We start from the raw sequence: 16,364 nt of genomic DNA, 5'->3' as shown, positions 1-16,364 counted from the left end.
GGCCCAGAGCAGCTTGAGGCATCTTTACTTCTTCAGTTTAATCATTTGCACAAACAGTTTTACAACCAGTTTTTCCTTCTTCAGTTTCTAAAAACAGTCACAATAATTGCCAGTTTCTTCCTTATCTTCTTCCCCTTCCACCTATCAACTGTCCCACTACCTTTTTGATCTGTATCTCTGTCCTCAGAAGACAGGTATTGGTTCATTTTTACTTTGTACGTCAGCATCTCATAATTCATTACTGATCTTACTGCTTGACACATTATGAAAACTGGATCTACACAAATTGGATTTAATATACATTATAATTTACAGTTATAGTTTTCTTCCCAAACATCCATCTACTCCATGTCCTACATTATTAGCTCACATTGTTATAGATTGACGTAGTCATACAATTAATAATATCTGGGTGCATGAGATGTTGACCATATTGAAATAGATGTATTTGGTGATGACTTTAGCTCTACCTCTTTATAACATAGTCCTCACATTAGCATCTAATTGCTGTGACACTAGATAGATTGTTTGGGAGTATATTTTTCCCTTTATACACTATTTGCTACTATATTGCTGTGGATATCACTCTATATAAATAAAACACTGATGGCCAGTGACCAGGCAGGAAGTATAGGCGGGACAAGGAGAGAGGAGAATTGGAGAAACAGGAAGAAGGAGGGGAGACACTGCAGCCACCACCAAGAGAAGCAGCATGTAAAGACTCTGGTAAGCCACCAGCCACGTGGCAAGGTATAGATTTATAAAAATTGGTTAATTTAAGATAAAAGAACAGTTAGAAAGAAGCCTGCCATGGCCATACAGTTTATAAGTGATATAAGCATCTGAGTGATTATTTTATAGTGGATTGTGGGACTGCGGGGCTTGGGGAACCTGGAGAGAAGCCCTCCAGCAAAAAATGGCGCCCAACAGCTCGAGTTTCCACCTTAAACCTGAGAATATTTAATAACCAATTTTAAACAGAGCCAAAAACAGGTTTGAACACTGGCAGGTTCCTGGTGTTCCACTAAGCCCTGCAGTCCCACAATCCACTTATAAAATAATCACTCAGATGCTTATATCACTTATAAACTGTATGGCCATGGCAGGCTTTTTGCTAACTGTTCTTTTATCTTAAATTAACCCATCTTTATAAATCTATACCTTGCCACGTGGCTGGTGGCTTACCAGAGTCTTTACATGCTGCTTGTCCTGGCGGTGGCTGCAATGTCTCTCTCCTCAGCCTTCGGCTTCCCAGAATTCTCCTCTCTCCTTGTCCCACCTAGCTCCTGCCTGGCCACCTACTTCCTGCCTGGTCACTGGCCATCAGAATTTTATTAAAATAGAATGATATCCACAGCATTTCCCCTTTTTTCTTTTTTTAAAAAGTAAGGTTTTAACTTTAACATGGTAAAATTACATATAACAAAACAATTACTGAGCAAGAATTATAGTTACAGTATTAAAGAAGATGTTCTATCTATCTTATATTTGTGAGTTTAAGGTTTTATATCTAACTTATCTTTTATCATAACTGAGGAAATTACAACTATCTAGTTTTCAACCACATTAAAGACCTGAGAAGGAACATAATGGTACCTGAGAAATGGTAGATGGATGCAAGCAACTTTTGGGAATCTTGCAAAAGTAGACCAAGACAGCTGGCAGCCTGAGCAGTCACCTAATGTTTCTCAGCATTGTTGGTGCATTTAAATTGGCTATAGGCCTAGAGTATCTGACAGACCATTTTAGAAGCAGGAATTCTGAAAGACCATCTTACCCTGTCTTGGCAGAGTACAGTGGTCACTTTCCTTGTGTCCTGCTTATCCAGAAAGGACAGCATTATATTTGTACTGTCAGCCATCAAGGCAAGGGCAGTTCTTTGCCCAGTAGGCCATTTTGTGCCAAGAAGACAAACTTCCAAATGGAAATGTCTTAGAAGCCCAACATTCTCTCCGGATCAATTGGTGCAGCCAGGAGCAATTGTGTCTCACGTCAACAGAATTTTAAGTTATTTAAATGCCATATTCTTTAGGTCTATGAAGTGTTTGAAGATTACCTATCTATCTAAAATATATCTATGTATACCTAGAAGACTTAACTAACATGGCTACAGATATGACTATCATAGATGACTAATTATTAATCTTTTTAAATTATCCATTACAATTTTAAATGAGTTACATAAACATAATACCTCAAACAAGAGTATATATATATATATATATATATATATATATATATATATATATAACAGTATAACAAAATTAACTTCAAGTTTGTATCAATAAACTAAAATGTATACCAATGTAAAACATTTTAAATATAAACTAAAATCTATACCAATGTAAAACATTTTAAACAAGTTGTTCTTTAAAAGTAGGTTTATTAATCTACCCTTTTATCTTATCATCTCTATATCCTCCTATATATCTATATCATATCCCCTTTTCTTTTTTAGAAAGAGATCACATTTATAATCAACCTGTTTTAAATAAAAATATTGGTTTTTCTCTGTCCCACACCAGAGGGCTCTTCTGATTTGGAACACAAGAATCTCTTAACCATTTTTTTTTTTAAAGCAATATGTCTGGGTTTAGAGGGGGAATGAGCCAATTCCACCTCTAAAGCCAGCTTGGTATATTTGGGAATTTGGGCGTAGCATCTCTTACTACTTCCTGCTGGAGGGGGGCGCTGTATCTTATGGGGACACAAAGAAAAATTTAGGCCTATGGGGTAGTCCATGAGGCTGTATTGTGTGAACCAGTTGCCTTGAAACTGCTCTGGATGTTGGATCATCTGGGCCATGGTGTCATCAGAGACCTTTCAGGGGGTCTTGGCTGGTGAAACCTGATGTATCTTAATCTGGAACAAATCTACAGCCTCTGGCTTTCTGTGGAAACAAAACTAGAGCCTCTTTTCCAAAGCGACATATCCTTAAATCCAAATTTTGAAGTCAAGGTACCTTTAAAATATACATTTTGGCATAACTCAACAGCTTTTGCAATCAAATGTTTTTCTTCAGTTACAAATATCAAAGAGAACATAATCCAGATTTTCTGTGTGGTAGCCATCTTTATGTGGCTTATTTTTTATATTACCTTGAGCCTATTGCTTTAAACTGCACCATTCTAAGACTGAAAAGGCGCTGTGGCTGCTGGCTCTGCCCACTTCAGCTTCCCAACTTGGTGGTGGTACGTTTTCTGCCAGCTCTGGGAATCATCAAGTCTCAGAAATAGTGGGTCTAAGCCTTTATCAAAGCAGCGTGTAGCCCAGAAACCTCTTTTTTTTTTTTTTTTTGAAATACTAGCAAAGACTAAATCTACCACACAGCTTAATGTGCCACTGGCAGACGCCTCATTTCCGCCATACTGCCGGTCAAACGCACACGCCAGGAACCCGCCAGTGTTCAAACCTGCGTTTTGCGGCGTCTAGCTGCCCGTATGAGACAAGAAGCAGGAACCTGGTTTTGGCTCTGTTTAGAATTGGTTATTAAATATTCTCAGGTTTAAGGTGGAAACTTGAGCCGTTGGGCGCCATTTGTTTATATGATTATTTAATAAATAATCATATAAATAAATAATATAGTAAACTCAACTTTAACAACTATCAAAGTTGTAGCCAAATCATTTTAGACTTTTATAAAATGATAATATAAATAGCTAAGAAAAATACAGTGTAAATAAATAAAGTGTAAAAATACAGTGTAAATAAATAATATAGTAAACTCAACTTTAGCAACTATCAAAGTTGTAGCCAAATAATTTTAGACTTTTATAAAATGATAATATAAATAGCTAAGAAAAATACAGTGTAATCGACTTAACTCATGGTTGGAAATCAGTAGAATCCAATTAGTCAACAAGGTCTCATTTCTCAATAAAATACATCAAAACACCATAATATTAATAATATTAAGACTATTTATATTAATCCCCTCTGTAAAGACTTCAATTATGTCATGGGCATGGTGACAGTGACCAGCAATTTTAGCAATCACAAGTCAGCTGAAGGAAAATGGTAAAATTGAAGTCAACCACATAGTAACATATTTTTTTACATTTTTTTAATTAAGAAAAAAATTTTATTCATTTTATGTACCAAAGATCCCATAGTAACATTTTAAACTCTTTTTAATTTATTCTTTGTGTCTTTCACATCATGTATCTTAATCCATTTCCTTTTCCTTTCTCTTCATTTCTGCCCTCTGCCCTAGCAATGCCCCCCATGAAAATAAAATTAAAGAGATAAACAAAAAGAAAAAAAAGGGGGAGAAATTTTGTCATGGAAGCTGTAGTGTGACACAGTGAATCATGCAGTAAATACTTTCGTCCACATATATTTTTTACTAGCAAAAAGTCCTTGATCTGCTTCAAGGCCTCTGGTTTCTGCTGACTTTTGATGTTGGGTCCTCCTTGGGACTCCTCATGGATATCCTGTTGTTGCCCTGTGTAAAGAAGATCCTGCAGCTTTGGGTCTACAGGACCCATTTGTAGCTGGAGAGTTTTCTCTTGGGTCTTCCCAAGCCCCGACAGTCTGACAGCCCACTTATAAAATAAACACACAAACGCTTATATTATTTAAACTGTTTGGCCTAATAGCTCAGGCTTCTAGCTATCTAGTTCTTCTATCTTAATTTAACCCATTTCTATTAATCTATAAGTCGCCACATGGCTCGTGGCTTACCAGTACCTTACATCTTGCTTGTCATGGTGGCGGCTGGCCTCTCCCTCTGCCTTCCTGTTCCCTCAATTCTCCTCTCTGTTAGTCCCACCTATACTTCCTGCCCGGATACTGGCCAATCAGTGTTTTATTTCTTAACCAATCAGAGCAACACATTTGCCATACAGAATATCCCACAGCACCCATTCCTTTCACATGCCCCCACAGATCATGGATTGTAGCAGGATTCTTAAAAGTTCTTGTTAATAAAATCAAACCTGAGGCGAGTTATTGGGGTCCATGCTGGTAGATCAGAGAGACAGAACAAGCCACAGCTATCTCACCTCGCCGGATCCTCAGCTGGTCTTGTCTCCTCAGACTGGAGGCCTCTGAGTCCTCATCCGGAATGGGTCTCAGCTGAATTACTGCTCAAAAGCCTGAATGCTTAACCAGCCAAAATCTTCTAGTTTCTGGTCCTCACGCCTTATATATCTTTCTGCTTTCTACCACCACTCCCTGGGATTAAAGGCTGGCTTTCTGGCATTAAAGGTGTGTGTCACCATGCTTGGCTATTTCCAATGTGGCCTTGAGCTCACAGAGATCCAGAGGGATTTCTATCTCTGGAATGCTAGGATTAAAGGTGTGAGTGCCACCATTTTCTAGCCTTTGTATTTAGTGGCTGTCTGTTCTCTGACCCCAGATAAATTTATTAGAGTACACAATATTTTGGGGAACACAATACCACCACAATGGATGGTGCAGATGTTGGGGTGGGCCAACTCATAACTTTGGTTCTGGAATTGGAAGATGGTGAACTATGCCTGGGCAGGACAAAGTCAGAGGAAACTTGTGCAGGTCCTTAATAGTCTGACATGCAAATTGGTCTTCTGAGCTGGGTAAATGGGGTAAAAGACTAATGAAACCCTCTAGTAGCTGATTCTCTTTGAAGTTTCCCTCAGGATAGCTGGTACTATCACAGACACCAAAGGCACACAGCTATATCCAATAAAGAGAACGAATAGAGGTCTACAGACCAAAACATACTATCATTCTCATCTTAAAAATGATCCATGGAGATCGCTCAACTAGAATCTTACTTTAAAAAATAAGAATTACAGTGAGCCATGGAGATGGCTCAGCTGGAAAAGGAACTTGCTTCTAAGACTATGACTTGAAGTAGACACAGCGATACGCAAAGTGTAAGGAGAAAAATGTTTCTCTCAACTAATCACCTGACAAGCACACATGCAATGTGTCATGTGTGGATGCCCCCTCCACACAAACAATAAACGAATGTAATAAAGATAACAAGTAGTTTGTATTTGACTGGACTTAGAAAATTATAATCAGTGTGGACATTTTATATATGCTAAGGAAGAAATACTACAACCAGCTGAGAGTAAATGTGTATGTTGGATAAACAGTCAGGTGTATCTAAGGGGAAGAAGTGTCTAGAATAGAAATCTGGAGACACAAACATAATGGAGCAATGGATAAATATCAAAGTGTTGTTTGGAAAGGAGAAACATAAATGCTGTCTGAATCAATCATGTTAAAATAATTTAATATGGAGACCAGGCATAAAGAATATCTTAGCAGACACACTTGTCTAGTAGCACAAGTGACCTAAACCATAATCAATATACAAATTAAAGTGAAATCTAAGGGTCCAATTTTTATACACACTGGCTTGAAAAAAAAAAAACAAATGAACTAAACAAGTTCAAAACCACCAAGAAACTTATAAACTAGGTATTTTCTAACAGGATAGACAAAACAAGAAAACTTTTTAAATGAAACATATCAATTATTTAGCAGTTTACTTCTACATTCATGTAGGAGGATCTGCTTTTGTGCTTCAAAACAAAGCCTGGCTGAACCACTTCTGATTAAATGCTATTACTTCATGACTTACTTTGTGCTCAAAGAACATATTTCACAGAGATTCAACTCATATGGTTGTATGTAGCATATATGTGTAGGTGTGTAAGTACATGGAGGTACCTATATGCATGTATAATGCCTGTAGTTGATATCAAGTGTCTTTTTCTTTTTTGTATATAATATTATTATTTTAATTTAAATGCTATTACATAATTTATTTCTTCCATTTTCTTGTATCCAGCCCATCCTGTGTCCTCTTCCACCACCCCTTCCTATGACCCCCCTACATTATTGATTCTCAATATATGGCCCCTTTTGTTCTTTTATGTGCAAAATATATATGTGACTAAAATACTATTATGTGCATGTTTGAATACATTAATACAACATAATGAGTTCCTTAATGTTAATTGAATGTAAATGATTTCAGAGTCTACCATTTGTCATTGATAATTAGTGAGATCATTCCCAAGGAAGATCGACTCTTCCTCTCTCAGCAGTTTATTTGTTTGCAATTCTTTGTCTAGAGGTGGGTCACCCTGAGATTTCTCCTTACATGTTAGCGTGTCTATTGTTGTTATTGTTTGGGTCTTTTTTAGGCAGCCATGTTGCTGCAGTATTGTGGGTATAGATTTCCTGTGCTGCTGTGACACCTATAAATTGCATGACAAGATATCCCCAAATTTGTAATAATGACATTCATATCTTGGCTATAACCAATAGCTGTATGATAGGACTAATGTCCTGCTCCAAAAGAGGAAAATCATGCCTGGTGCTAGAAACCTAGGCAGTTACCCAAGGTTAGTGAGGTCATGGATGTTGAAGGAGACCCTGCTGTTGCCACTTTAGCATAGAAGACATAAACCTTTAACTGCATTATAAATTCTTATCCTTCTATCCATGAATAAATATAATTTCCACTCCTATTCAGATAAGCATTCTTTGAAGAAAACGCTGACAGTCATAGAAAACCCTAAAAGGCCAAAACCAGTGAACAACTAATTATAGGTTGTATAGTCCCAACTGATAAATCAATAAGAAAACAATTGCATGTAAGACTTGGAGAGAATCAAGGAATTGGGAGCAGAAATGGAGTGAAAGCCAGAAAACTAGGAACTTAGCTGTGATATTACAATGCTTGGAAATGGCATGAAAGTTACAGCTGCAAAAGAAGTCCCTCTCTACCTTGTTATTTTTCTTAGTCACTCTCTACCTTATTTTATGTTTTGAGACAATCTCTCATTTTACCTAGAGCTCACTAGTTCATTTCAACTGACTGGCTAGTACATCCCAGGTATTCTACTTCTTGTTCCCTCTTCCAGACACCTCAAATGTGAACCTCACGGCAGCATGCTTTTTTTTTTTTAAAGCATCTAGGTTGTGAGAATGCAAACACAGGTCCTTGTGTTGCATTTCAATCACTTTACTGACCTACCCATCTACCCAGTGTTGCATTTATTTTATTAATCATAAGTATGAGGAACAGTCGAATTTATACTGGCTATTGCTTTTTTAGAAACAAGTATCTCTGTGAATTTTTTAAATTAAATTTTAGTATCCATATCACAAGAAGTTGAAAATATCATACATAATTGAATTTGAACTAATGACAGTCATGTTATATAAAAAAGTAAGGATTCATTTTCTGTATGAATTGTTTTTATCCATAAGCTTTACTTATGATTAATATTATGGTTATTGTTACATCTTTAATATTTCTATGTCATGTTTGGAGGTATAAAATCTCATTTGATTTCAAATAATCTGTTATTGCCATGGATTAATTTAGATATTTTAGTGATCTTGAATCTGATCACACTCACATGGAACAAACAATAGTACTGTTCCTTGGATGGCAGTTGTCTCCATAAAGTTCATGTGCTTCAGTCTTGCTTCTCTGGGTAGTGAAGTTAGAGTCAGGAAGTGGCAGGATGAAAATTAGTGATGAAGCCATCTGTCCATATGAGACTTTCATGAGCATCTTATGAAATGAATCACCTTAGTGTGGTGTGGTCTGTAATATCAAGGACAAGTCTGTCTCCTTTGTAGCTTCCGTTTTCCTTCTCATCCAATGTCACAGTAGGCACCTTGTTGTTCTTGATTCTAATTCACCTTCATCATCTGATACAGCCAGAAGGTGGTCATGCTCCTTGGGTTCTTCAGCAACCAGAATCCTCATCCAATTAGTTTTCTTTGTAAAGTATACCATCTTGGGTATTCTGTCATGGCAACAGGAAGCAGGGTAATATAGAAAGAGTCGGTGTTCGAGTACAATGTCATAGAATTATAACTACATGATTCAAATGACTGTACAGACTTTTAAATTATTTTATATGAATAGAATATAAAAAATATATACAAATTCGAGAGTAATGTCCATGCTAGTGATGAATAGCTTCTCAAAAGAACAACAACATTAATGACACCACACACACAAAAAAATCTCACTAGCAGATGTATAGGACATGAACAAAATTGTCAGCACATGGGAGAAAAGAGCTAAGACATCACACACCCAGAGAAGGAGGTTCAACAACTCAGGGGACAGTTGTAAATCAAAATAGTTTCTGGAAGCAGAAATTATTGCACAGTGCCTGTTTCATGCAGCCTCTTTAGCGGTAGTTATTTCATGCTGTCTCTTTAGCATATTGCAGTAAAAGACTCGCCTCCTTTTAATCCAGTGATTATTAATGGAGATTTCACTTCATCCATCTGGGAACACATCTAAGCCATGTAATGCTGTGCACTATTTCAGATCAATTGGATCAAAATTTCAGAAGAGGACATTATTACTTTTAAAAGTTCCCTAGGTGAGGCTCAGAGATACTAGGATTAAAAGGCATTGATCCACCAGATTAAAAAAGCTAATCAAACCCAAAAATCCTCAAGGGTTTTGACTTAGAGAATAGTCTTCATTAATGTATTTGAGAGAATGCCACTAATTGTTTACTATGGTTAAGTGCAAGTCATAAATATATTTCTTGGATATATGAAGGATTTAAATGAATCAGCTGTAAAATTATTAAGATAGAATACTTGGTGATGAATATGACAACCAACTGAGAACTGAAGAGAATGGATTTTTGTGAAATCATCAAGATGTTCAATCTCCCTGATACTAGGGTAATAGAGTTTAAATGCATACATTTCAATTTCATAGCAATAGTAAATGTTTGTGCGAATACTTATGTACCAAAAATTATGAGAAAATAAAATGCATGTGTACTAAATGAAATATAATTGAAAATGGGAGAGTTGATGAGATGAGATGGCACCATATGTGATTTCAATTTCTAGCCTAAATACTAATCCATAGGTGGGCAAACCCACACTATCATTTGTGTACACTGCACCACAGAAAATGTATTAAGTTATTTTGTAAAACGTTTTCATTTAATTACCTGAATATCATAAAAAGTGTGATTATACTACTAACAACTGTTTTTTGGAAATGTTTAATTTGTTCACCCAGTATATAAATATTTAGGAACATGTAGACTGATATCAATATAATAAAGAATGTCTGAAAATAGCATGATAATAAAACTAATAAACATTTTAATATATTATTAATAATAAATGAATCAGTATGTAAATATTTTACAGCTTTGTCCATATGTATGAACATAATATTCATAAATGACTTACAGAAGGAAGATATCTGTATTGAAACTATAAAATTATCTGTAAGATAGAGACACAGGTAACTACTACAGAAGAATAGGCATGGGAAGAATCATATCTGTATGTCAGAAAAGAAGCAAAAGGTTGGGGCATATAATAAAACTTTATTCCTTGAAAAAATAACAGGAAGCAATTGGGAGTGACCGAGAATATTAACACATGAAAAAATGTCATGTGCATATTGGGTAACATATGTATCATTTCATCTGGCTTATTTTTAAGGCAAGACCACTCACTGAATTATCACTCATGTTCTTTGTTGAAGTGGCCAGAAACCCTCAGGAGCTGGGTTACAAGTGATGACTTCATACTTGGCTCTTGTATGTAGATGCTGAGATCCAAATTATATACTCATGCAGTAATCTCATCACTTCTCCCATATTCAACTATTTTACATTCAGTGTACACATGTATTTTATTTTCTAATCATGACTAATACAACAGTAAGAATTTGTATACTGGGTAGACAAGTTAAACATTTCCAAAAATATTTGTTGGATACATAATCGCACTTTTTAATCATATTCAAATAATTTAATTTGATAAAAAATTTGTAAAATCCTTTTTAATTTTTGTGTAGTTTATGTGTGTACATGTACTTGCAATTATTTGTGTACATAGTATACATAAAAATACCTAAAACAATTGGAGATAAATGATCAGGAGCTGATTTCAAGTAGTCAAGGTAACAAATTAGTGCAGCTGTCATTCTTGTTACTGTAATATCGGCCTTGGGACAGAACATAACAGAGTGGAGAAGAGCAAGTACAGCAGGACAGATGTTAAATGCTAATGAAGAGGTCAAATTATGGGATGGCTTCTTTAGTCTTTGAGTTATACTTAATTGAAATAAATGGGAATTCCCAATAAAGTTAAACTGTGAGGAAAATTTTCCTTTCTGATTATTCCTAAAACACCAGTGAATATAAAACAAAATTTAAAAATCAGCCTTATAAAAATACTCTAAATAAAAGATCTTATGGTTAAAAATCTATTATTTTATTAAGAATAGAGATCATTAAATATAATTATATAAAAACTTCTATACATAACAGAGGAAAATATATAAATAAAATAATTGTTATATATCTTGTAGCAAGTTTCTTGATAATAGAAAATTGAGCTTATGTTTGGATCTCCTAAACATCACTGATGTAAACAGTATGTGAGAGCTGAAGGATGTTCATAATGTCTTTAGAGTTTCAGTCAAGGACATATGACAATGAGTCGTTTGTGCTATTTTTCATCTCAGTGGTACAGGTGAGATTTAATGGGATTTTTTTCTTCATCCTCTATGAATTGCTGTTGTACAAAGAAAAACAAATAATTGAAATAATCCAACAAAAATAACCTGTCATAATTCAAGCAATAAGGATACGAACACTAACTCAGATTTTTCTGTGAGCAACACATTCAGATAAAATGTCATGGTAACATACATAATAACAGCATTCCTATTCATAGGGAAATCTATGAAAGACCTCAGTAAAAATATCTGTTTTGGATTCTTAAACTATATCCCAGGGAATTTTTTAAGATTAATTAATTAATTAATGCCATGTTATTTCTGCATGTGTCCTTGCAGGCCAGAAGAGGGCACCAGATCTCATTACAGGTGGCTGTGAGCCACCACATGGTTGCTAGGAATTGAACTCAGGACCTCTGGAAGAGCAGTCATTGCTCTTAACCCCTGCGCCATCTCTCCAGCACAATCCTAGAGAATCTTAGGGGTTAAAAAAACATTTAAATATGTTTAGAAAAAAAATGCTGACTAGATCGTGATCATATAAAAAGTTTTGAAAATTAGTTGACTATTATTCACATTTATTTCTTTATTGATAAATACACTAAATAAACATACTTAGATGTGTAGTTTCTCAGTTATTTTAAACTGTGGTTATTTCTAAAACAGTGCAATGTCTATATTAATTCAAGTAAAAATGTAATTGTATTAATAAATATTTAATACTGAATGCTAACTGTTAGAGAATTACATATAGTTGGGCTTCAGCATTCATTGGGCATAGCCTCTTGAAATCTGCTTTACTAATATCCATTAAGATGTTCAAGCTCCTGACAGAAAATTATTTTAAAATAGAGGAAGAAATTGCTGTATGTGCATTTACCCCATACACATCATTCTGGATATTTAAACCAACTTTTATACTACTCATAATTACTAATAAAATATGTTTCTGGAATAATTGACATTCTATAGATTTTAGGAGAAAATGTCATTAAAAACATTTAGCTCAGATACAACTATGAAGTTTAAAAAATATATTTACTTATGGTATCTAATAAAACACAAATACAGTATAAGTACAGGATTTAGAAAATGGTGACAAGATTATATGTATATATATATGATAGATCAGTCCCCCTCAATTCTATCTGCTCTGGTTCCTCTGCTCACTGGATGACTGAGTACAGGAAAATGAAACTGCCAAAAATTTGGGGCTGATTGAAAACTGAAAACATATTCCTTTTTTTTCTATATTTCTCTTAGCTATAATTCTTCCTAAATCCAATTCAATAAATTTTTATAAATAACTGTTTTGTTTCCTATAAGACAAATTGCTAAATGGTCTTATAATAAAAAACAGGGGGCCAGATATTGGGGTTAAAATCAAGAGATCATGCCAGGCAGTGGTGGCGCACATCTTTAATCCCAACACCCTGGAGGCAGAACCAAGTGGATCTCTGTGAGTTCAAGGCCAGCCTGGTCTACAGAGCGAGATCCAGGAGAGGCACCAAAACTACACAGAGAGACCCTGTCTTAAACAAACAAACAAACAAACAAAACAAAAACCAAATAAACAACAACCAAACAAGCAAAAAAAAAAAAAAAAAACAAGAGATCAGAGGAATAGGACAAGTCACAGTCAACCTCACCTCATCAACTCCTCAGCTTCCAAAAAGAGACACACTTCCTGAATACACATGCCTATATGCCTTTATGTCCCTGCCATCTCACTTCCTCTCTCTGCCCAGCTATATCACTACCTCTTCCTACCATGCTCTATCACTTCCTGTCTGTCTGTACAGACCTTCAGACCTTTGAGTTAACTAGTGTTGGAATTTAGGGCCACCATGCCTGGCTCTGTCCCCAGTGTGGCCTTGAGCTCACAGAGATCTGGATGGATCTACCTACCAAATGTTAGGATAAAAGGCATGTGCTACCATTATCTGATCTCTATGTTTAATATAGTAACTGTCTTTTTCCTTTGATTTTCAGAAAAGCTTTCTTAGGATGCACAATATATTGGGTGACACAATATATCACCATAATTTCCCAATTAAAAACAATTAAAAAAGTTTTTTAATTGTTTTCCTACCTAATATCTATGACCTGCTCAAAATTTTTGATATTAATATGATTTGAAATGATCAAATGAATCATCTTTGGAGATTATAATGAGGTAGTCACAAAAATTGTCCTGAACCAATTCCGCATTAGTAGCACAGAATTCACATCTCTTCCTCTCCCTTGCCTCAGATTTCTTTTATACCAGTGATGGTTTCTGTACTTTCTCTTTTTTGCCCTATAAAATGTGTATTCCAGACAAACCTCTTCTAAATCTAAAGCTATCAGGTACACTGTAAGAATCTCTTCTCCAGCTCCAGGAGTCCAGAGACCATGCTACTCTCCCTGATGGTTGACTGGCCAACTGCTCAGTCTCCAGTTTGGAGTATGAGACAACAGAATTTTAGGATTCTCTGCACTTAGTTAAGGAAACTGAAAGCTCATGGGGCCTCTGTGCTTTACACTGCATTGTTGAACAATTAAACCTGTGAAGTCTGTTTCTGTTTATTAAAGGCATTGTTTTATGGACATTCTTTGCTGTCAAGTATGTCAAGATCAGTGCTCAAAGTGCACATCAAGCATGCACAATGCCTCTTCCTAACTAGTCAGGTACAAAGCACAGCCCCAAGCATAGCATGAGACCCTGGTGACTTCAGGAAAATACTATTATGTCATATCTGCAACTTAACTTTACCAAGTAGTCCTTTTTTTTTTCTTTTTTCTTTTTTTTTAAATTTTATTTTATAATTTAATTTAATTTTACATATCAGCCACAGATTCCCTGGTTCTCCTCCCCCTCCCCCCCAGCCCACCCTGCATTCCCATCTCCTCCATGGCAAAGACTCCCCTGAGGATTGAGTTCAACTTGATAGATTAAGTGCAGGCAGGTCCAGTCCCCTCCTCCCAGGCTGAGCAAGTGTTCCTGTAGAAGCCCCAGGTTCCAAACAGCCAGCACATGCACTGAGGACAGGTCTGGGTCTCACTGCCTGGATGCCTCCCAAACAGATCAAGCTAACCAAACTGTTTCACTTATCCAGAGGGCCTGATCCAGTTGGGGGCTCCTCAGCTATTGGTTAATAGTTCATGTGTTTCCATTCATTTGGCTATTTGTCCCTGTGCTTTTTCCAACCTTGGTCTCAACAATTCTTGCTCATACAAATCCTCCTCTTTCTCGACAATTGGACTCCTGGAGCTCCACCTGGGGCCTGGCCATGGATCTCTGCATCCGGTTCTCTCAGTCATTGGATGAGGTTTCTAGCATGACAATTAAGGTGTTTGGCCATCCTATCACCAGAGTAGGTCAGTTTGGGCTGCTCTGAAGGGCAAGTGTCGAGAGAAAGAGAGCTTAGGGGAGCAGGAGATCCCAGCTGGATCAAGAACAGAGAGGGAGAACAAGGAATAGGAGACCATGATAAATGAAGACCACATGAGAATAGGAAGAAGCAAAGTACTAGAGAGGTCCACAGAAATCCACAAAGATACCCCCATAATAGACTACTGCCAAGTAGTCCTTTATGCATGTCCTTTCTAGGATCCATTACAAATAAAAAAGATAGTGGTCCTATTTATGTTAACAAATGATTTGAGAAGTTTTAAGATTGACCATGTTACTAAAATCCCTTACTATCCACAGGATCAAGCTATTGTGGAATAACACTATCAAACATTTAATTGACAACTTATAAATAAACAAACAAGCAAATAAATAGGGGTTATTTTCACCCACCTAAAACTTCCCATACTATTATATTATTTAACTATATTAAATTTACAAAATATTCATTTTAAAAGATAATGATTTTTCTGCTGTCCAAAAGAATTTGCCTGAAAGGAGACGCAACCTAGAATAAATGCTAAATTAAGAAAAGGCGGGGCCTGATGCTCTAACATCAAGGTGAAATTATTCTTGTACCTTTTCAGAAAATGAATAAAATCCCAGATGTCACTTGATCAGATGCATCAGGTCAGGACATCCAGAGACCACTGGACAAATGAAACAAGTGAAGGCAGACGACAAATCTACCAAAAGGAGATGTCCCAAGAGAGAGAGTATGCTCAGATTTTGGGAGACACCAGGACTCATCAAGCTGAGACTATGGGGAAACAAGAAAGACTAACTCCAAATAATACTTCTATGTTTAATGATTGTATTGCATGTTAATTTTTATCAATGAAGAATCCAAATGCCTTTTGTCAGGGAGGATGAAAGACACAACTGTGGTAGGAGATGTATGATATTGTTTTCCCATGATAAGAATTGAATATAATGGTTTATATGGAGTAGGCCAAATTACACCCATTTTGCTCACAACAAATATATTAGCAGAATTGAATCAAGAGATAGATGAATAGAGGATGGCTTTCGTCTTTTCTCTGTCCTCTGTTACCTATTCTTATTAAATCCTTATGCTTGCCTGTATTAATTAAACTAACTTTAGAAGCAATACATCCAACCTTGGCCTTTATTGAGGCCACCGTACTACATCTGGAGGAAAAGTTTTGCAGACTCCACTGCAGACTTTCTTGGAAAGTGTCAGTACCTTATGTACAGGACACATACACTTTCCCTTTCGGTTCTCTGGTGCTCTGACATGGCTCATAGCAGTACTCTAATGAGAATACTCTTTGAGCTTCCAGATCCTCCACATCCAGGAAAGTTCCACTTTCCATTCTGATCCATCCATTTTCCCATGTCAGTAGTTACTCTGTTTCCCCAACAAACCACAGGATGATCCTACATTGCTAAGGAAATAATAACAGAAAACATAGTCTGTCAGTATAAGTCCATGGTGTAACTCTTTGTTTTTGTATTATTTTGAGTCCAAACATT

The sequence above is a fragment of the Peromyscus leucopus genome, chromosome 11 (assembly GCF_004664715.2).
Source record: "Peromyscus leucopus breed LL Stock chromosome 11, UCI_PerLeu_2.1, whole genome shotgun sequence".
Lineage (NCBI taxonomy): Eukaryota > Metazoa > Chordata > Mammalia > Rodentia > Cricetidae > Peromyscus > Peromyscus leucopus.
The sequence above is the reverse complement of the archived record's forward strand: the minus strand, read 5'-3'. Positions refer to the sequence as shown.